Source organism: Harpegnathos saltator, unplaced genomic scaffold (assembly GCF_003227715.2).
Source record: "Harpegnathos saltator strain DR-91 unplaced genomic scaffold, Hsal_v8.6 scaffold51, whole genome shotgun sequence".
Taxonomy (NCBI): Eukaryota; Metazoa; Arthropoda; class Insecta; order Hymenoptera; family Formicidae; genus Harpegnathos; species Harpegnathos saltator.
The window spans coordinates 2,144,083-2,166,778 of NW_020230327.1; the positions used below are offsets into that span (position 1 = coordinate 2,144,083).

At 46.0% G+C, this 22,696-nt stretch overlaps 2 protein-coding genes across 7 annotated transcripts in view; both read right to left on the reverse strand.

The window, feature by feature from the left end:
- The window catches only part of Nca (neurocalcin homolog), a 184,747-nt gene that overhangs the window by 71,870 nt on the left and 90,181 nt on the right, over positions 1-22,696 (reverse strand). The window lies entirely within an intron of this gene.
- LOC105189001 (neuronal calcium sensor 2) overlaps positions 1-22,696 on the reverse strand; it is a 153,608-nt gene that overhangs the window by 41,424 nt on the left and 89,488 nt on the right. Inside the window, exon 1 of one of the 6 annotated variants that reach the window (XM_025302686.1) lies at positions 7,919-8,030. The exons of the other annotated variants lie outside the window; for them this stretch is intronic. The gene's annotated coding sequence lies outside the window, so the exon portion shown is untranslated. Of the gene's footprint in view, positions 1-7,918; positions 8,031-22,696 lie in introns of those variants that run through there. 6 annotated transcript variants of the gene reach the window in all.

Here is a 22,696-nt window from a genome sequence, read left to right on the forward strand (position 1 = left end):
TCCACGACATAATAAGCAGATCGTAATCGCGCAGGTCGAAATCTCATTACGCGCACTATCGTAATTTCGATGGGGTCTCCCTCCGCGGGGAAATTCCGCTGGTGGCTCTTATCAACTTCGCCGCTCGTGAATCATTTTCGCGAGGCCGTTGCGGGACGAGAAGGCCATGGAGGAGCGGCTTTTCACGGCGCATCGCGCGCTAGGTAATTGCGGAAATCGAATGTAAAATGATTTCTATTGATTGCAAAAATCGCATTATCGGCGAGGGTATTGAAGGATTAACGCGTTCCGACACGAGCGAGGTGCAGTATTAACGTTCGATTGGATATGCGCGGATACAAAAGTGGACAATAATGACAATAACAACAATAACAACAACAACAACAACAACAACAACGGTGGAATACGCAACGGCACAATACGCAATAATACGCAATTTAATATTCCAATGTTACCCGAGCGCCAAAGAGCGGCCGATCGCATTTCGCCGTCATTCGCGAATCATAAATTATAACAGCAATTTGCGAGCAATGCTTAACATGCGCGGGCTCATCGATCCGGAAGAATAATAGGCAATTGCGCGGCGACCGCAACGCCGCTGGATTACCGTCAGGCTGTCACGGGGTGTTGAGTTTTAAAAGCGTCCGCGCGACAAAGTCGCGAGCTCCGAGCGAAAAACGCGCGACGCGAGCACGGACGCGCCGATCTCATTCGCTGTGGAACTCTTTCGTCTGCTTAATACGCGCGATTGTTTACTAAAAGGGGCCCCATTAAATTCTCCCACAAGAGCTCCCCCTGCTAATACGGAGGGTACCTTCATTGTCTGAAGGCCGGCCACTCGATTAAATGAATATTCCACTCAGGCCACATCATTTTAATGTTCCAGACAGCCGTCCGCGGCGAGAGAGCTCGCGTGCAGAATTCCAGCGGTATAATTGGACAAGGCGGAAAAGAGCAAGGCGGGAGGAAACACGAGGAACGCGACGATGATTTTTAACGCGCTCCGCGGAAAATCCTCTCGGGAATCCTTCCGCCGTGTTTGTTCGAGCCTTCCTCCTCCTTCCCCCGTCTGCTTCACTCTCGCCGTACATCCGTCCTAGAAACACACGATACTGCGTTTTGACATCAGGTCCCAATAAGGTAATACTATCGGGTCCTAGTAAGTCATGTAACGCAGCATGGATATCAGGACCTTAGCAAGGATTCATAGTCAGGTCCTTATTGAGTTACCTTATGGAGTCCTTATTACGTTTTTCTTTTTTTTTCAAATTATGGCTCCTGATTACTCGCCACGGCTATATTGGATGATGACATCAGAAATAAGAAATAACACGCTGAACATTCTTTCATGTCATTTCCAAATAAAAAGATATTTTCATGAAACAATATTTTAGATCGTACTTGAGCATACTTGTAAAATGTTTCGGAAAAGAAACGTAAAATGAATATCATAAGATCACAAAAAGTATCACAAGGTGACAAGACATAAAAGTAGTGTTAAAGAGAAAAGTTGCATGTCACGTTAATTTTACAACTATTTATTGACTGCTGAAAAAAGGATAGTTTCTACAGCATTTTACAAATATATTCAAGTGATCTGAAGTGTTTTTTCAATGCAAACGTCTTTAATATTTGGAAATGACACGCAAAAATTGTTTTGTTAAAACTTGATAATGCAAATTATATTAGGTACAGTGAATAAGATCTCGACAAGGATCTGATTAACTGAACCGTATTATATCATACACTAGGTTGATACATTAAGGAAATTAAATCCTAACCTAATGTGGACTCAATCATTATAACCTTATAAAGGTCTTCCTTACTCATTTGTCGTTAGGACATTATAAGGACTGACTTGCTCAGGATTACCTTTCACTCACTCTATTAGGTCCTTCAATCAATGTTAGGTGAACCTGATCCAAATTTCTAGTCGGGATCGTGCACGCGCGGCGAGTCATAGCGGGGAACAAATTGCGGACCGATATCGCGCGTCGGTATCGGCGACGCGGCGCGGCGCAGCGGATTTTCAAGCACGAGCGTAATTTGCAATTTCCCCGCACTCGGCTATAAATTACACGACGGGTCGCCTCGAGACGGACATTGACGCGAATCGCCAACGACAGCGCCCCGCGCCGCACGCGATTCCTCGCGCGAGCGAAATTGCAATTCTAATCGCCGCGCCGCGCCGCGCCGCGCCGACCGGCCGCATATGTCACGCGGAGACAGCATTAATCTTGCGATGTTTCTGCGCGACTCGCTCGAGCAAAACATCCTCCCACGGCCGTATTAAAACCCCATGCGGCTTCCAAATTTCAAATAGGGCCCGGATCGCTTTATCGGATTCGGTACGTAATAAGGAGCGCACCGCTGCACAATGCTCTGATAAAATTGCCTGAAATCGAGAAACCTGATCAAATGTCCATCAGGACGAAATCAGGCATCCAAATAATGACGTCATCGCTAGTCAGGTTATAATATAATGCGGAAAATATTGCAAGACAATTGCCACATTCCGACCGGATAAGGAGACCACTCGAAATTCCTTCTTATGGCTTGCCTAGTCATGCATAAAAAATTGCCGTATTTGATTTCTGCTCGGGCGGCTCTCCGAACAAGCCTGCCGCGGAGTCGAAGTGATAACGAGACTGCAATCAGTCGCGAATGACGATTGCGCATGGCCGACGCACGTGAAATTTGACAATCACGCAGAATTCCGGCAAATTTTCGCTTCAATCTTTTGCGATATTAACACTACATTAATATTATAATAATTAATATATTAATATATTGATAAAATATTAATTAATTGTCAATATTATATCACTTAGCACGAGCAATAAATCGTAAACAGTTCCCCGTGTGATCACGAGATCCATATAAATCTCAGGGAGTGCAAAAATGATTTACAGATCGTTGTCGTGCGATTCGCGCGAAATTGATACGCGCGTCTTTATTTCAAACTCCTCGTACGTCGTTCCAATATCTTATTCGTGTCGCTGGTTATAAATTTTCCAGCGGAAGCTTTCCTACAGCTGACGGTCTTACTCTTAATTTAATCGTTCAACCGTGTCTCTACAGAAAGATAAATCACAAGCGAAACAAATCAACGGTACACGATTTGCATGACGATCATCGCAACAGCGGTGCCTCCGCTTCTCTCGTCCGGAAACATTTGTCCAACTAAAGTCCCGATTGTTTTTCAACAAAACTATCAACGAGAAGATCGGTAGCTTCCTTTCTCGACCCGAGCTCGTAGTGGAGCTTCAGTGAGACCTCCTGGAAACATAAAATATGATCGGGACGCGGACACGAACTTACGTTTAAAAAAAAGTAGTGCAGAAATACAGCGTTTAATCGTAATCTCACGTACGAGACTATGAGCTATAAATCGTGAAATAAATTTACGAGCGAGAAAATTTCCTCAAGTCTCAATGTTCGTGCGTGAAAATCGCCGGTTACGCAAAAAATCGACGTCAGCGCGAAGGACGTACTCGGAGCCGCGGCATGAGAAAGCTATTAATTAAAGAGATGAAATTAAAGAGATGGATTTCGACAAAAGAGAAAGTGCTGTGCGATACGAGCGATACGAAAGGCTCACACGCATCTTATAAGCACGATACGCGTAATAATTAGTAAGCAGGATTTCCGGCGCGCAGCGTTCCGGATCTGCGTAATAGGTCTGGCCTATTAATATTTCAAATGATAATTCGGGGGAGAACGATATAGTCCGGACGTGCATCTCCATGACCGCGGAATAACTGCGACCGCGATTACATCCGCCTCGCAATAACGCGGCCGTTATTCGGTCCCCGAATGTGTCAGCCGGCGGCGGCGGCGGCGCGGCGGCACCGAATCGACAGATCTAATTCGCGCGAATTGCAATTACTCGCGCGTCGCAACGGAGACGGCAAGATTAAAAAGGGAACGCTGTTTTCCCGATGTAATATGCGCGCTGCGCGCTGCGACATCTACGTCCGGTTATTAACCACTGATCAGATAGATGCGCGCCGCGTTAGAACAGTAGATCACATCCGAATCGATAGGACGCTGAGATAAAAAAGTCATTAATACGCGCGGCCGGCGATACAGTAGGCCGAGTACAACGTCGAAGATTAATCGATGCCGCGCTATTAGTCGCCGCAAAAGGAAAACTCTTCCTCCGTCGCGCACGTGCCTCGATAAGTAACGAGTTTTTCACCATGATAAGAGAAAAGAGAGAGAGAGAAAGAGAGAGAGAGAGAGAGAGAGAGAGAGAGAGAGAGAGAGAGAGAGAAATTGGAATTATACGATCGATGTGCGAAATACGGTCAATAGAGGAATCCGCTGGAGTCTCGCGGGATTCCACTTACGGGTTGGATTAATACGCTCGGACGGAAAGTCTGAAAATGATGAGAAAACCGCGAGAGAAACAATCGGCCGGCCCGGCCGACATATTGAACTCGCGCGCGGCAACGCGCTCTCACGCTCCGGAAAAGCGTCGGCTATCACTCTGTCAATAACAGCCACACGTCGGTGACATTACATGACGCACACGTCACATTTGCGCAGGCCACGCATCGCCGCGGATCGCGGAATTGCGTTTCGTGTTTTTCCGCGGTCGCCTTTCGGCTGCGCGCGCGCGTATGTAAACCCGCGCGTGTGCGACGACTCGGTAGCGGATCGCGTTGTATCGCTGACAAATTTTTTCGAAATTCGCAGACGAGCGAACACTGGCTCGTGATGCCGCGAGACAAAATCTCTCGGACGGAATTAAACGTTTGCGCGCGGTCCAATCGCGCGCGCGAAATTGCGTTCCCGTGTACCGTCACGTCGTTTTCGCCGTGGGCCGACTGTAACAAAGCGAAAATAACAGCAGAGCTGCGCAATGCGCGATATTCAGTTAATCAAGCTTCGCCGATATTGATTTCCTTCCGAGCGCGGCGGCGAGAGCGAGTCGGCTTTGCTTCCTTGGCGGACTATACACGAATCACGAGGGAATGTAATTTAGCGCGTCGACCGATTCGCAAATGAGGTGTGGTTTTCCCGCAAATGGTGTAATTGCCAAACGGATCATAAACCGAAGCGAATCGAAATTCATTCCGCTGCGCGATGGATGGATGTTAACATTAATACGCCAACCGCCGCGCGAAGCGTCCTCCCCCAACTCGCGCCGCGCCGAGCGGCGTTTATAGTTTCGTAAGCGCGAAACAGTGTTCCCCGTTTTTACTCTTTAACGCCTATCGGTGACTATAGTTACTAGAAACGCATTTAAGAATCCATAACTTAGTCAAAGAAGGAGATATTTTCGTTTCCTTTGCACCTGCACTGTAAAGGTGAATTCTTCTTCTAAGAAATGGTATATAGATTGTATTATGTAGATTCGGTTTAGTCTGTTCAGTTCAGCTCAGTTTTAATGTGATGACACGTTTTGTCAAATTCCAAGTAGGCATAGTTAGCATTGTTACTGACATCTAGAAGTGCGCTACAAATGAATAGATTGGTATGTGTATTATAATTTTATACATTTGGAATCTGGCTTTCTCAGATGCAAATGTGAAATTAAAAGAATACAGAAATTCAGAATGGCGAATCCAAGATGGTGGACACGAAAATCAAGAGATCGAGCTATTTTCGTGAAACCTCGTGACCTACAGTTTTTTACGCGGCGAAAAATTAAGGGACGATTGACTATCTGAATGGTGATCTATAAGATATTCTTCTGAGTGATAGTAAGCTTGACGCTCTGAATGATAAACTTCGCTCACAAATATAGTAAAGTTTCAGCTGAAAAATGTCAAGCTGACTGTCAAGAGTTATGTCGCGCATAGATTACCCTTCATTTTTCTCTGCACAAGTTGCTCACTTCGTATATGCTTTTAGGCTATCCAAGTCATATCTACCAATAAACAACAAACGAACGATAAAAAAAACCAATATAAAATTCTGATATATTTTTTGGTTATCACTACGTACTTATAGTCTCAGTTCAAAAAGACTCAAATTTTATTCTTAAAACACTTATACGCAAGAAAGTCGGGCGTTAAAGGGTTAGAGCAGAGCTCGCGGATATTCGAGCGGGCCGATTCTCCAAGACTCTACCGACGATCCTGATCTCTGCACAAATTGCACCCGCGAATTGTTACGCCTACCACGTCATCGCGCGAGCCCGAGTCTATTTAATTCCGCTGTTCCTGCGGCGTGCTTCGACAAAGGTGAGGATTGCACAATGCTTTGACGCACGCTTCGACGCGCTTGAAATCGATCTCGGCGAGAGGAAGCGGATGGTGTGATCGGAAAAATGAGCGCGCGGTGCATTTGACAAGTTACACAGCGCGTCGTAGCGGAAAGACAAATTGAAGGGGATGTATCGTGTGATTTCTGAAGAACTGCAGTCGTTTAACCCTTTAACGCTTACTGCTAACTACAGTTACCAGAAACGCATTTAAGAATCCATAACTTAGTCAAAGAAGGAGATATTGTCGTTTTCTTTGCACCTGCACTGTAAAGGTGAATTCTTCTTCTAAGAAATGGTATATAGATTGTATTATGTAGATTCGGTTTAGTCTGTTCAGTTCACAGCTCAGTTTTAATGTGATGACATGTTTTGTCAAATTCCAAGTAGGCATAGTTAGCATTGTTACTGACATCTAGAAGCGCGCTACAAATGAATAGATTGGTATGTGTTATAGTTTTATACATTTGGAATCTGGCTTTCTCAGATGCAAATGTGAAATTAAAAGAATACAGAAATTCAGAATGGCGAATCCAAGATGGTGGACACGAAAATCAAGAGATCGAGCTATTTTCGTGAAACCTCGTGACCTACAGTTTTTTACGCGGCGAAAAATTAAGGGACGATTGACTATCTAAAAACGGTGATCCGTAAGATATTATTCAAACTAAAAAAAAAAAAATTCAACCGATCAGGCATATTTTTCGCTTCAGGGAGTAGTTTCTGCTTGGAAAGGTGGTTTCTCGTAGATATAAAATTCTGATATTTCTTTTGGTTATCACTACTTACAGTTCTCAGTTCAAAAGAACTCAATTTTATTCTTGAAACACTTATAAAAAAAGTCGGGCGTTAAAGGGTTAATCTGGGCTACTCGCGATATACGAGTCTTTCTTGTGCTTGTCGCGCAGATGAGCGTGACCCTTCGATTGCACTCCTCTCGTCAGCGGTCGATGATAGTCATTTTGCGGATTGTCTCTGGCTCGGCGGCGATTGAAAGCGGCCGAGAGTTTGCCGGGCGAAAACGAGGCCGAGATTGAGCCGATGTAAGAAACGAATTTTATTTATTCCCGCGCTCGATCGAAGCGGATTGCCGCGCGACTCTTTCGCGTTGACTACCGCCGGTTCCTCCTACGTCAGCCGTCGCTGGAACTGTTCGACGGAGGAAACGGCGAACAATGATCGATATGAATAGACCGCTGCGCAATAACGCGAGTAAGCGATAAGAATTGCGTAGGTGCACGCTCGCGAGAGCATCGTTCTCTCCGCGTCGCGGAGAGCGGAGAGAATTCCGCGTCGCTTATTATTCTAGCAGTCGATAACGGCAGTCGTTCGTTACAATAGCATAACCTGAAGAACATTTTCAGCAAGACGAACGGAAGGAAGACGCTGTTCTTCGTTAATTCGCAATCATCCTGCGAAATTAACCCCAGATATTTCCAATTGTTGCCGTCGAGAGAAAATTCGAGTTTTATATTTATTGCTTCGCGCACACGATGCGAATGCGACGCGTCTCGTCCGATAAGGGACGGTTCTGAAATTTTCGAACCTTTCACACACGTGCCAACTACGTTCAAGAGATAACGAGGGTGCGAGGAAGCGGAAGCGCGCACGAGACCTTTCAGGCGATCAGTGACACGACGCACGCAGTAAAGTGATATTCTCGGGATGCAAGCTGAGCTGCTTTTCAAACGCATTTAGAAATACCTGCCGTCGCGCGAGTTGCGCCTTGGATGGGGAGGGGACGAGCGGCGACAGTCGGCCGCGGTGAGATCGATAGCACGCCGTAAAACCAGGACGCGAGTGCAAAACGTTTCAACTGTCACGCAAAGTCGCGGCGACCGGTAAAAAAAGAAGAAAATATATACATGTAAAAATTAATACACATATTAATTATATATATATATATATATATTTCATATATATATTTTTTATATCAATCAATTTATATATGTATATATGTATATACAGGTAAACTATGTGTAATTTATATATATATATATATTAATATTATTTATATCTATATTAATTAATGCACGGAGCGTGCACACCGCCGCCATTAAGAGCGTCTGATGTAAGCGACGCGAACGACTACGAGCCGTGCGCGCTCCTCTCGCGTCTGACCGTACGCGGTATTTTCCACTGCAGCGACGGCGGCGGCGGCGACTGTACACACATAATGACAGTCATACTAGCGGCTCGCGGCTGCAACAGCGATTGCGTCTGCAATTGCGACCTCTCCTCAACCAAACGGTAGTCGCGAGTCGCAGCTGCGAGCCGCTAATGCTAATAATACGGTCATGACGACGGCTAATAGAGCTGCGACGAACGATTACGGCGCAAAGCACGGGCCTCTACACACACACACACACACATTGAATAATGGTAGCCATTATATACCATTGACCGGGTGAATAGCAGTGATTCCCTGCGACGTCGTTGTCGTCGAAAAAGCGTAATCGTCGGTATCTGAGCGGCGCGATCGGAGCGCACCGCAACGCGATGGTTGGCGATCTCGGCGAAACATTTCGGAGGATACAAAGTGTAAATGAGACTTGCTGCTACATCAGGAGATTCTAATCTGAACGGTGATATAATCGAGAAAGTAATTGTTTACTCTGCGCCGTACACAGAGAGAACGATTTAGTTGAATTTGACAAATGCTTATTTGGAATAGTCCAAATAAATTTTTTGACTGATCGAACGAAATTTTGTTTGACGCAACAAAAATATTTTGTTGCAGCTTAGTTCCAACGAAATGTTTTTGTTGCGTCAAACAAAATTTTGTTCGATCAATCAAAAAATTTATTTCGACTATTCCAAATAAGCATTTGTTAGATTCGACTAAATCGTTCTCTCTGTGTACACGGCTCATTGTAACGTCGGTGTGTCCCTTTTCGTGTGGCCTTTCCTGTAGATTCCACTTTTCGATTTGGATTCTCCTCGTTTAAGGCCCATCTACAATGGCCGCAAGAATAAGGTTGTAAGCATAAGCAGTAAGAAATGGACCAACCATAATCGATTATTCTTATAATAATTCTTGCAGCCATCGTAGATGGGCCTTAATATTGCCCGTATCTGAAATGTTAGCTACGCGTATAGGGGGGAGGGAGGGCAGCCGGTGCGGCCGGTATCCTGAAAAGAGCGAGGGGCTGCGTGTATAAACACGCATTACATATAGTAAGATCTCATTACATATACAACAAAGTTTAATTAATAGAGAACCGCAATACACGACACCTTGTTAGTTATCACGCTGCTTTTCTAATTAATGGCTTAATGCGCGTCTCGCGTGGAGCGGAGAGGGACAGCTTGATTAAAAACGAGCAGCAGCCTTTCTGTGTTTGACAGGTGCGAAGTTTCTACCTTGTTTAACCTTTAGAGGACCGGGGTGGCTCCTATAGGAGCCGCTAGCAAACTCGAAAACTCTACGCGACATGATGGCTACGTATATATATATAAATTTTCCGCGAAAAAAATTGCAAATTTTAAAGGAAAACTGCCAGTTCTCTAAAGGTTAATACTCTCGTTAAGGCGATCGTACGTCGCTTCGTTGATCGCGCGCGAGGACACGCGATGTTCCACGAGAAAAGTTTGAGTGTGAGGAATTTCTGCACTGTGGAGAGAGAGAGAGAGAGAGAGAGAGAGAGAGAGAGAGAGAGAGAGAGAGAGAGAGGAGCAAATATTCAGAATGACTTGATCCCGCGTGATTGTCCCTCTGTATTCGGCCCGGTTCAACGTGCGCATCGTGTTGCCGGGGGGTGGGGGGGTGGGGGAGAAGGGGGCGGCGGCTTGAAAACGAGCAATCTCGAAGTTGCCGTTTCTTAGCAGTGTTCTTAACAATACGTCATCATGTACTCGGCGCGTAATGCGACCGGTCGTAAGACGTCAAAGGGCCGGCTCTCCGCGATACACTCGCCTAGCTGTAGCTCTACTCGGAGGATTAAAGCGGAGCTACTGTTTGCATCTGGAAGATTTTTCCGTCGTGTAATAGAATTTTCATAATGTCGTGATTCGCATTCATGAATTTGCCGTCACGGCAACGTACAATACGGCTGCGTTGAATTATGCAGATCAAAAAGGCCGGACCGTTTATACGACGTACCGCGCGCACAAAGGAGGGGAATATGACGTACAACGATCCATTATGTAGCTTATATAAAATAGGCGAGTGCACTTTGCTTTTAGATCGCGACAACCTTGCGCCTCCGTCAACGGCCCTAAAAAGCGCGAGTTCGCGCCTGTCGAGAGTGTTATCTACTTACTCGCCGGGCGGAAACAAATCGCCGCTTTGTATCGCGCGCCTGTTGTTCGCTCCCGGAGCGAAATTAGAAGACGATCATTAATGCAACGATTATTAACGAGCCGCTGCGTATCGCGCGGAGGAACACGGGGAGATCACTACCGACGGGTTGCTCCGCCGTTTAACGCGACGGGACACGTCTCGAGAGCGAATTACGACGCTCGTTGCCTTTGTATTTCCAGAGACGGAGGGGCGGGGCGCGGAGTAGAACGTCGGGATAAAACCGGCGAGCTTTATAGTCACGTAAGACCGCAGTAAAACTTTCAAGAAACTCGTTCGGACTCGCGAGGCTCTACGTAAGACGTTCTTTCTCGGCTCGAGGCGCGTACGAGTCGCGCGTAGGAAAAGGATGTTAACCCGCTGTCTACTGGGCTGAAAGTTCGGTCCAACTTCTTTAAATGCCAGACTCCGGCTGGTAAACGCGACAGTGCGACTAACCTAAATCGACTACCTACAGACAACACCGTAAGCCGTGTTAAAACCGTAAAAACTTGCTGCGGCTGCGGCTGCTGCTTCTTTACTATCACACTGATTCATTCGCATAACTAATCTCTCGCTTAAGAACATCAACAAAACAACGCTGTCGACATAAATAAACTGGTCGTGACGGTCGCCTCGACGTTGGCTTAAATCACGAGCAAAATTGCCAATATGTTATCGCGATCCGCCAACGGCAAAATCGCCAATATACAACAGATGGGAAAGCAAAAATAAATTCCCGCGGAATAACGATCTATGCGCGTAATTTGTGCTAAAGATTTACTCCACTCTACATCGGTTTGATTTGTTCCGTGTCGGCGCTTCGATTCGGTCCGTCGAAACGAACGCGAAATTTCTATTCGCGACCGATAACAGATGGATGCGCGAAAATGAAAGATTGATAGATAGATAGATAGATAGATAAATAGATAGATAGGTAAATAAAGAGAAAGAGAGAGAGAGAGAGAGAGAGAGAGAGAAAATAAAAAAGTTTGATTATAGCGTAATAAATGTGCTTGTAGCATCAACGTGAAATAAAACGAAAAATAAACAAGGGAGTTGAAAATAAGAAGCTTGCGAGCAAGGTCGCTTTTCTCGATGGAGAGAGAAATGCAATTCTAGCGGTGTATGTCGTTTATTCAGACCGGATCCGAAGTATCGCGAGCTCCATGAAGGAATCGGCGTATCGTTTTACGCGCAAAGTTAAACACGAGCTTTCCATCGTACGGCACGAATCTTATTTCCTTTTTAATCGTCCAGAACGGGAGCTACTCTCCGCTGGCGTCGCGGCGTCGCTATTATCGTCGACTTAAACCACGCGATTTACGGCACTCTAAAGAGTTCGAACTTCAAGGATCCCGGTGATTTTTGCTGCCGAAGGAATTACGGTGCAGCGCTGGAAGAGAATACCAGCGCGACTCGATCTACTCCGTCGATGGGAAAGTTTCCAGCTTTCAATCGCCCGCGATAACGCAACGACGTTTTTCACTCCGCGATGCGCGCTCACGTCGTTCACGGCGACAGGACAGGACAGGAGATATCCTGCAGAATAATTTCGCACAACGTCCGACAAGAATGGCTGGTTCACCTTCGATCGTAAAACTTGCGGATCAAATCGCCGAGTTGTGCCGCGGTAATTGGAAAAAATTTCATTACCGCCGGAAGGAGAGGAGACGCCGTGTCGAAGCGCATTTCTGACAACTTCACCGGTTTGTTTTAAGGCGATAAGGCGACACTCTATAACGTGTACTTTACGTTTTCTTTCTCGCACCTGATTGACCCTCGAGATATTTATCGCGTCGGTTGATCACTTTTCACGCGGGAGACATTCGAACATGGCGTGAAAAGCGATCAGCGGCAGGATTTGCGGGCTGTTTCGGCCTGCGGAAGTCGAGTGTCAAATATTCCAGCTCGCTCGGACCACGAAATCCTTTCAACGGTCCGTTATCGTCTCGACTTCGTCCTGGCTGATGAACGTGTCAACACAACCACGATATACCAAGTTCCTCGTTATTTGCATACCGTCCACCCTTCCCCTCACTTTCGATTCGCCCCGTCGTTCTCCCGTCTCGTCCTTCTGCGCCTCGAGATCGAGAATTCGGTGTTTGCGCATGATAAAATGGAGAATTCTCGTAAGACTCCGATATTCCGCAGGTACACCGCGGGACTCGCTTACGGGGTACATTGTTCGCGCAGAAAATGCATAAAACATTTCTCGCGCACGCGCTCGGCGGATTACCGAGCAAATATTGCGGGTGAAGCGCGGCTATCGGCGATGCCAGTTTTAACAATTTTATTCACAACACACAGAGCATAACTGCCTTTCTTAAATAAAAAACAAAAGACACTCGAGTTTGTAAACGTCAGCGTCACCTGGTTATTTTTTCCAAACGATCGCATGACGGGATGCGCTAAGCGCAATAATTAGTTAACGGCCGTTGGCCGTCCAGCTAAAATTCAGAAACGAAGAAAATTCACCTAGCTAGCTAAATAAAAGAATGTTATCCCTCTCGAGGCACGAGATCCAATTGATAATTGTTAAGCGGAGAAGCGCCAAAAATATTTCCTCTGCTCACACAATACTGAATACATCGTCCGATTGAACTGATACAACGGCGGATGGGAAAATATCGCGATGATTAATATCGCGATGAAAAGAATCGGCGCGGGCTAGAAATCCTCTCCAGCTGGAGAACAACTGCGAGATTTACATCACACTCTTTGCGTTCTCCCTCTCTCGCGCGTTATCTCGCGCACACGCCCAGAGTATCCTTGGATCCTTGCTCTCGCCGTGAGTATTAATTAAACTATTATACCGGCGGAAATCTCATCTCGCCGCGTCTAATTAGAAACAGACGTTTCCTGCACGGCGATGATAAACACGCCGATTGTTTGCGGTGCTCCGCCGCTAAACGCTCGTGTACTTGGCCGAGAGAGAGAGAGAGAGAGAGAGAGCGAGCGAGAGAGAGAGAGAGAGAGAGAGAGAGAGAAAGAGAGAGAGAGCTCGCAATCGATCGGCTATTCGTGCGCGGATATGTTGATCGCGCGCGCGCACCAGCTGTTCGGTTGACACGCGATAGCCGAATCAAATAATGAAATGGACAGAGCGCGCGGGCGCGCGCAGCACAATTAACTGATTTCGCCGGTAGAGACTTGATTACACGCGCCCGCTACTCAGGGGACGAATTTGCACGGGTAATGAAGCACGTCGTTGGCGAGTCGATGCGATGCGAGAAGAATTATCGACTCGCGCGCGCGGTGCCGGCCGCGCTCCAGTTACGTACCTCTACACCAAGCTCGGTAGACGAGAGGGAGAGAGCCTCTTCCGTCGTGAATTCGTGTCTTCGGCATTGAAACGAATTTGTGCGCGTGGCAAACTGGAATATAGCTCTCTATCTCTCCCCCTCTCTCTCTCTCTCTCTCTCTCTCTCTCATCCTCCCCCTCTGCCTCTTTTTCTCTCGACTGTCGAGCGAGTCGCGGCACGTCGAGGACACCTCGCGACATTTGCGCGACTTTGACGCGTCATAAATCCGCAGCGTCGAGAATCAAATCTGCTTTTCCCGGTGAAACCACGCGCCTCTCTCTCTCTCTCTCTCTCTCTCTCTCTCTCTCTCTCTCTCTCTCTCTCTCTCTTTCTCTCTCTCTCATTCTCTCTCATTGTCTTCCCTCGATCCGATATACATATCCGATATAATAATCCAAACGCACGGTATCAAAGACGCGAAAGAGATTGGAAATGAAAAAAAAAGAAATATATATATATATATATAATGTATATAAAGTGGGGCGCATTTATTCTCCATTTTCGAACCGCTGCCAATTGGCTCTCGCGTCCCGGAAGAGAGACCTTCAATTGCTCCTGCCGTCGTTAAGGCTTCTTCAGCGTATTTCACGCAGGCGCCGTAGTTCCATCGAGTTTGCGGACCGTTTTTCAGGACGGAGAGAATGACGCGGATGGCTCTCAAAGACTGCGAAAATCAGCCGAAACTGGGTCTCGGAGGAAATTCGTTGAAACTTTTATCCTTTGTGCGCTACGTACTCCTGCCGCGCACGTATTTCCCGGAGTCAGTATCAATCACGAAGATTAAGTTTAAGTTTAAGCGGATCGTGTAGGTGGTTCCGTGCGCACAGCAAATTGCCTCTGTCGCACGTCGTATGTGTCGCCGAGACATGTGGAGGAACAGGTAAGGAAAACAAATCAATCAGATTGGTTCGATCTGACAGTTATTCATATACCGGGTGTTTCAGACTACCCGGGTCACCCGATTTTTTCGTTAACGCGATATTTCAGAGAAAAATATTTCAGACGAAAATTGTAGGGCTTCAAAGGATCTATTTACTGACGCTATGAATTTGACCTTGGGATAACCTTGAAAAGTCCAGTCAAGATCAACATAAAAATCCTTAACGGATACCCCAATTTTTTATTTTATTACATCATCTTTTTCTAGCAATTAATTTGAATAACTTTTGTCTGAAACATTTTCTTATTTACCTAGTATTTTTTGAGATATTTAAGGAAAACTTGATAACTTTTTCAATACTTAACTCACGATATCTCGCTAACTATTTGCCAGGAGAAAAAGTGGCACTAGACTTTCTTGCTCTATTTTAGTCTCAAGAATATATTGTTCCAATAGCGCCCTGAATTTGGTTAATTTGACCATTTTGAAATTTCCAAAAATCAGCAAGTTAACAAAAGTCAGGGCGCTATTGGAACAATATATTCTTGAGACTAAATAGAGCAACAAAGTCTAGCGCCACTTTTTCTTCTGACAAATAGCGAGATATCGTGAGATAAATATTGAAAAAGTTATCCTTCAATACAAGTTTTCCTTAAATATCTCAAAAAATATTAGGTAAATGAAAGAATGTTTCAGATAAAAATTGTTCAAACTAATTGCTAGAAAAAGATGATGTAATGAAAAACTGGAGTATCCATTTAAGATTTTTATGTTGACCTTGACTGGACTTTTCAAGGTTATCCCAGGGTCAAATTCATAGCGTCAGTCAAATAGATCCTTCGAAGGCCCTACAACTTTTGTCTGAAATATTTTTCTCCAAAATGTCGAGTTAACGAAAAAATCGGGTGACCCGGGTGGTCTGAAACACACGAGTGGTATAGAACAGTAGCGAGTTATATCCGCGCGACGGATGTACAAAAGCGGATTTTGCGAAAGAATTAAGAGACACACGGAGAAGAAACAAGGACAGAGAGAGAGAGGGGCGGGATACGTACAGAGAAAAATTCCGACGGAAACGTACAGCTGATGTGTCCCGACGTGACGCCATCGCCGATGAATCGCGTCTCATAGCCGCTAAGTCGCTAGACAAATACTCGCGATTGAATCCGACGTGATTACAGTTGGATCGCGTTTAACTCCATTCGGTTTAATCCCATTATCGTTCGCTCGTGTGCGCGCGCGCGCGCCTGAGGAAATTTCGCAGCTAGTCGAGCGCGAGTTTCACGACTTGTGGAAGCGCGTTCGTCCGACACCAAGTTACCGCGAATCGCGACCAATTATTCACAACGATCGATCACGTGCAGTATATATATATATATATATATATATATATATATACATCGGCTTACACGCGGTGTGAAATTTTTTATCGACTTTTTGGCCTCTGGCGCGCGACGCTGCCGTAAAAATGGATCCGCCGGACGGCTGACGTCGCCGAGCCGCGCGTTTCGGAGTTGGGTTCATCGCGTCATTAAGAATTTACGGCGCGCCCGTGTAGTTTGTTTATGACTCTCGTTCGCGTATCAAGGAGATCACTCGGGCTTCCCGATCGCATATTTCTTTCAATACGCCCTACTCCGTTAGCTACGGGGCCATGGCCGGCCCTTCATTGATCAGAGGAACGTACGGACTAATCCCCCCTCATCCCTTTTCTCCGCCTCGCTCGCTCTCTTTGAGTGCGCGCACGCGCGCGCATACTCGCGCTCGTAGAATATATCGGTCGAATCGCGAATTTTACGACTCTTCAGAATTTCATCTCTCGAGTCCGCTCGCGCATGAATAGGACGCGAATTCACGAGCGCCTGCTCGAAATCGCGACGCGATCTCTTAAGAGTCCGGCGCACAGTGGGGCCAGATGACATTCTTTGGTTCAAAATTCTCCAGAGACTTGAATTTCCAACCGATCATCGACACCGATGGATGAGGTTGATCCTGAATAAATTCCGAAGAGATCTGTTTAGCCGAAATTTTGAAAAAATTATCGGTTCAGGATTCATGTTCGCTTTAGGGTTTGCCTGAAAAAAGTTTATCGTTTAAAGTACAGTGTCTTGAGTTCGAGCCTGTGGATACTAAATGCGAGAGCCCAGAACTTATAATCACCTTTTAGAAAACTCAGAATTTCAAAGCTCATCATTTCAGCCCACATTAAGAAAGAATTAAGCCATATGGAGCCAATAAGTAAAAACATGGAGAACATTGAACATGGAAACATCCAACCCTAACCTGGATGGTCCATGAGCCCGAAGCTTATAAACCTCAGCTCATAAGCCATCATACGGAGATAGAAAGTACCTTTCATAGTTTCAATCCGCTGAATATGCTATTAGATAGAAATAAGGATCGAATAATGAGTATTTCACAAGTTTCTCGCGTTCGACGGCATTAATTTTTCCTCTTTTTTGGGGCTACTAATTCGAGAAAAAAAAATTTTTTTTAATTTTGGCAAGACAGATAGATCTCTTCGGAATTTATTCAGGATCAACCTCATTCATCGATGTCGATGATCGGTTGGAAATTCAGGTCTCTAGAGAATTTCGAACCAAACAATGTCATCTGGCTCCACTGTGCGACGGTTCGTTTTCAATCACGGCTCGCGCCGCGCATTCGCCTATCGAGCGCGTTCCTCCTGCCGATGCGAAAGAACACTCTCTCGCTAATGGCCGGCGAGCGATCGATAATGGGAACAGTCGCGAAGCGTCGGAATGCATCCGGAAGGATGTTGCGCGTCGTAAAACCTGCGTGTCCGCGAACTCTCCGGCGACGGCGAGCTCGCGGAACGGCGATAAAGCGGGAGAAGCTTCGCCGTACGTTGCTCGTCGGACTCTCATTATCCCGGAATAAAACGACCGCGATCCTCCGTCGGGCGTCGTAAAATTACAGGATCCGCGCGATCTTAAGAACAGCGATGAAAAACCCATCGAACGCGAGATCGACAGCTTCCGCGCGCAATTTCTCAACGCGCTCGTATAACCGCGCGCGTTCTCCGCGTGTTACACGATTTAGCATCGCTTCGTCGTTCGGGTTTGCCGGCTCTTGGGAGCAAGTTATTATATTTTTTGCTTGACGTAGAGCGCATCCTTTATTTACAACAAACGGGGGAGGTCTCGTCGCAAGAGTGTCTCGGATAATTTATGAGATATGTTTTCGAGTCCACCCTCCCCCCCCGTACATTCGACTTTTCGAAACACTCCGGACGGACAAAACAGGCGACGTGCGACACGATATCTCGCCGTTTTTACTCGCGCGTATCGTGCGCATTGAATCGCGCGTTGGGGAAGTTTCGCGTGTATATTACGAAGTTACGACATGGCGGCGCTTTCGAGAACCAATGCTCGAGCGTCACGGAGGAGCGACTGGAGTATCGTGACTAGAGTCGAGTGGATGAAGCGCGCTCGAAACGGGCATAACTTATACTCACTGTGCACACAATTATGCATTATATATTAAATTTCGTTGGTGCGAAAATGGCTCGTAAAACTGCAGCTGTCGCGGTCAAAACTTTTAAGTGGGTCGCGAAAGTTGCGTGTAAAAACTTCATCCGGGCAATTCGCCTAATGGATTAAACGACGACGAGAGCTCGTTTCTTGTCGCTGCCGCTCCGCTGTATAAAATGGCCGCAAAGAATGGCTTTTAACTTATATATTTCCCCTTTTTATTTCCCCTCAATTGATATATATATATATATATATATACATATATCCACGGAATATGCTAAACGGCAGAAAGGAACTCGTTTAATCGCGTCCGCCCAGCTCACCGTGGCAGCGCGCAACAAACGGGGGTATCCGTTTCCATATTTAAGTTTTCCGGGCGATTCGACGGATACTACGCGGCGATAAATATTTAGATTTATCTATCACGAAGCGCGCGTGTAGCAGCTCACCACGGTTATCCGTGGAAGCGCGGCGCGTAATTGAATCTTGGCCAAGAGAGAGAGAGAGAGAGAGAGAGAGAGAGAGAGAGAGAGAGAGAGAGAGAGAGGGAGGGAGGGAGGGAGGGAGAGAGAGAGAGAGAGAGAGAGGAAAAGAGAGTAAAACGGAAACCAACAAACAACAGCAGCAATAAAGACCAACTTTGCAACTTTCGATTAAGACTTTTAATTAAAAGCGAACCTTCCATATAATTAAGAGAGCTGGTTTCTTCTACTCTCCCGACTGCACTTTTATATCCGTAAGAATTACGATTTAATTACTCGTGTTACAACAGCCGAAACACTTGAGTTTCTCCAACGCTTCTGCCTTATTAAATCTTTCTCACGCGATACAAACGCGAACGGATGATGCGACTCTCCGTCGATCGGAGGGAAGATCGACGTCGACAGGCATGTTTTAGTAGATTGGCAGCGGTCTTTCCGAGGGCATGAAGAATCTTATTGGGACACACGGCAATGAACTTTGGAGAGACGGAGAGAATAAAGTACGTATACTCAAATGTAGGTGATTACTCCAACGAGAATTGGGTTTCGCCCTCCAGAGGGACATGATGTTTTACGACGGCAAGAAATAGCTCGTCACGAACGCCAAATGTCACACGGAGAAAAACGTTTGGTCGAATGAACCAATTTTCCGCTGAAATATCAACGATCCAGAAATTCCGAATAAAAAACACACAATTCAAGTTAACCAGAAATCTCGAAACGAGAAATTTAGAATGAATTCTAGCACCTTCAGTCGGAATTTCTGCACTGATAAAAAAATATAGTTGAATTAACTATAATCTCACTATATTTTATAGTTCATTTTGGCGTCAACCATATTTTTATAGTTTGCGGAACCTGCAAAATATAGTAGAATAAATACAAATATACAGTCAATGATAATATACAGTCAACGATTGTCTTAAATAATTGTTTAGTTACTTTTACCACATATATGGTGATTTCTCATTCACAAATATAGTGAGATTTAATATTCATATAGTTACATCTGTCATCATTTAGCAAATATTCTGGTAATATTGACTATATAAAAGAGTTGCTTTATACCTACCATTTTATACTTGTATCCATACAATAATTTTAGCTTAACTTACTATAATTCTTAGTAAAAATATTATATAGTTGGTTATACTATGCCTATATCGATGGTAATACTTACTATAAATATGATATTTCGGACTATAATTTAATTACTATATCATTATAGATCCAAATATCATATACTTTTTTCTCAGTGTGTATCGTTTGCACTTCGGCAGAAAAACTGGTTCGTTCAACCAGACATTTTTCTACATGCAGAAAGGAACATACGACTCGACGGCAGGCGTCGACGATAGGCAGCGTTTATTGTCGGATCGACATCGGTGATAAAATTTTACTACAACGAGTCGCCGCCATGGGTGTCGCGTCGTGCTCCCGCGCTCATAATCCCGTCTATATCGATAACGCGTTTCGTGTGATTCACGGCAGCTCGGCTAACTTTAGCCGGACCCATTATTTCGTCATATTTCGCCAAACAATTTTCCGGGTATAGTATAGCGCGGATTCACAGCCCGGAAAAAAAACATACAAGTCGTACGACGGCCATTATCGAGCGAAACGCAAACGAGGGCGTTGGATCCGAGTCGTGACGCGGAAATACAATTCCCTCTCGGAGAGAGGATAGATTTTCCTCGAGCAACTTCGTGAATGAAAGGAAATACCGCGAGTAATTTTATCGGGAAACTTCTCCCCGGCCCTAATTCGGTGTATTTCGCAATTTATTCTCTCGCATCGGCGCGTCAGCTAGAGGAATTTATCGCGACCGCTATTGCATACGTCTTTCATGATTGAATTAGAAAGAAACGGGATCCTTCTCTCTCTCTCTCTCTCTCTCTCTTTCCGTTTGCTCCGTTTGCGATGTGTACCCATTGGAGAAGAAAGAATATCCGCAATTTCATGCAATAATGAGACGAAAATTGTAAGCGTAGGGCAAAAAATCCTACTTCATGAGCAACTAGCTCAACAGGATTGTCTCCTGACTAATTCTAACCTTACTTTTACATACCGAAAACGTCATCCCACGCGTCCGACACAGTTCTGCAAAATCGCCGGAGTGTTCGCAAATGTTTTCTAGGCTTTTGCGACAGACAGACACATTTCAAAAGTGTTTAATTTCCGCTGCCTCGCGAGGACACTTACCGGCTTACTCGACTGATTGCCGGCGCGACTCGGTCGAAAGTAACTTCGTAAGCTAAAACCACAGCGATTGTTCATTTTGCAAAGACCGACGTACCGTGACTGCGCCACCAGCGGCGGGATCGCGTGCATTGAGAGATGCCACTACGGCCCGGAGTCATTGCTCGCGCTCGCGCGTTAATCCCCGCAACGTTGCGCAAATAGACTGTCGCCTTCTGTGCGGCGTGATCGGCGATATGAATCGGACATTCAATTCGCATGCTCGGTGTCGATACGTGAGCACGCGCACATTGTGCAAGAGCCGAAGACGGCGCTCCTGGGAAGACGCGACAGACAGGTGAAAACCGTGCCGTGATGACACTCGTAAATATTCATCGCGTGCCGTGATTTGTGATTTGTGGCCGCACGTCCTGTTCCCGAAGAAAATCAAGTAAAACCGGCCGGTCGCCGGTATCGCGTAATCGCGAGCACACGCGACGTCGACGACGCTCTCCAACTTCTCTTGCAATCGTCCTCGGTGTTATCATCGCGACGCGATTATGAGCCATCTGGAAAGCCGATTCCACACTCCTCACATTGTCGATCCTCGAGACACTCGTCGCGAGCTCATTCCGATGCTTCCAGCTCAGCGAATAATTTTAACTCGATCGAGAGCGCCGAGCCATTGTATTAAATTCGCCCCTCCCCCCTCCCCCCTCTTTCTCTCGTGCTCCAACGCGGTCCTCCGTCGGTCTTTTAACGCCTCGATCTTTTAACGCCACGACGATCACACGTCGAAGGTTCACGAAGGTCTAAGGTTTTTAACGAGCATGTGCGGCGACAACCGAGCGACCAAGCACATCCAAGAAAAGCAATTGTTGTCCGCGAACGAGCGAGCGTGTCGATCGCCACGTCGTCTTTAACTATCGCTTTTATTTATTTTCCTGTTACACCGCTCGCGTCGCGTCGGGATCCTTGAAAGAGGTAGCAGTCGTGAGGGATTTACTGCCCGCCCGGTGAGATATTTTATTCGTTTAATGCACGATTCTCTTCGTAACTATTAATCATTTTCTCTCATAAATCTTTCGCAAGTTCCACCCGGCTTGTGGTCCTACCGTGTAGTAACGTTACGCCGCAAACAACGCTCGTACGTATGCCTCTACTTGTATCGTGATAAATCGTTGTTGCCACGACAGGTGTAATTTTCCTTCGATGTCTCTCCGCGGCCTGATGCATCGTCAGATAAGTTTTTTAATTTTCTCGATCGGCGAGGCCGTATCTAATCTCTTGCTTCGGGATACCGCGCGCGAGTCGTATATTTTCAAAGATCACTTCTATCGACCGTCAGCCGCCGATCACGATACTTTAGCGCCGGTGATTTAATTTAACCTGAATCTCGGCAATTGCGATTGTCACAGGTTTTACAATTTCTTCGCGATATCTCAATCGCGATCCCCGGAAATTTAGAAAAGCAAGTAGCTGCACCACGACGAAATTGTCGCCTGATAAATGTTCCGTAGAATTCAGCTATCCGCCGTCGAGCGGCAGACACCGAAATTCCTTCGGAATGAAGACACGGAATTATTCAGCAGATTCGATTTAGCCGGCTAACAAGTTCGCACTTCGAGATGCACGACGCACACGCGAATGTATCTCCACATTGCTACGAGTGCACAGCCTCGCGCGGCTGCAACGGGCATCGCACGAGATGAGCGCGTTATTATGATTAATCGATCGCTATTATCTGATCACGGCACAAAAGCCGCGCGTCGCAGTCGGCCGATATCGTGATCGCGGCGAATACGATAGAGAGAGAGAGAGAGAGAGAGAGAGAGAGAGAGAGAGAGAGAGAGAGAGAGAGAGA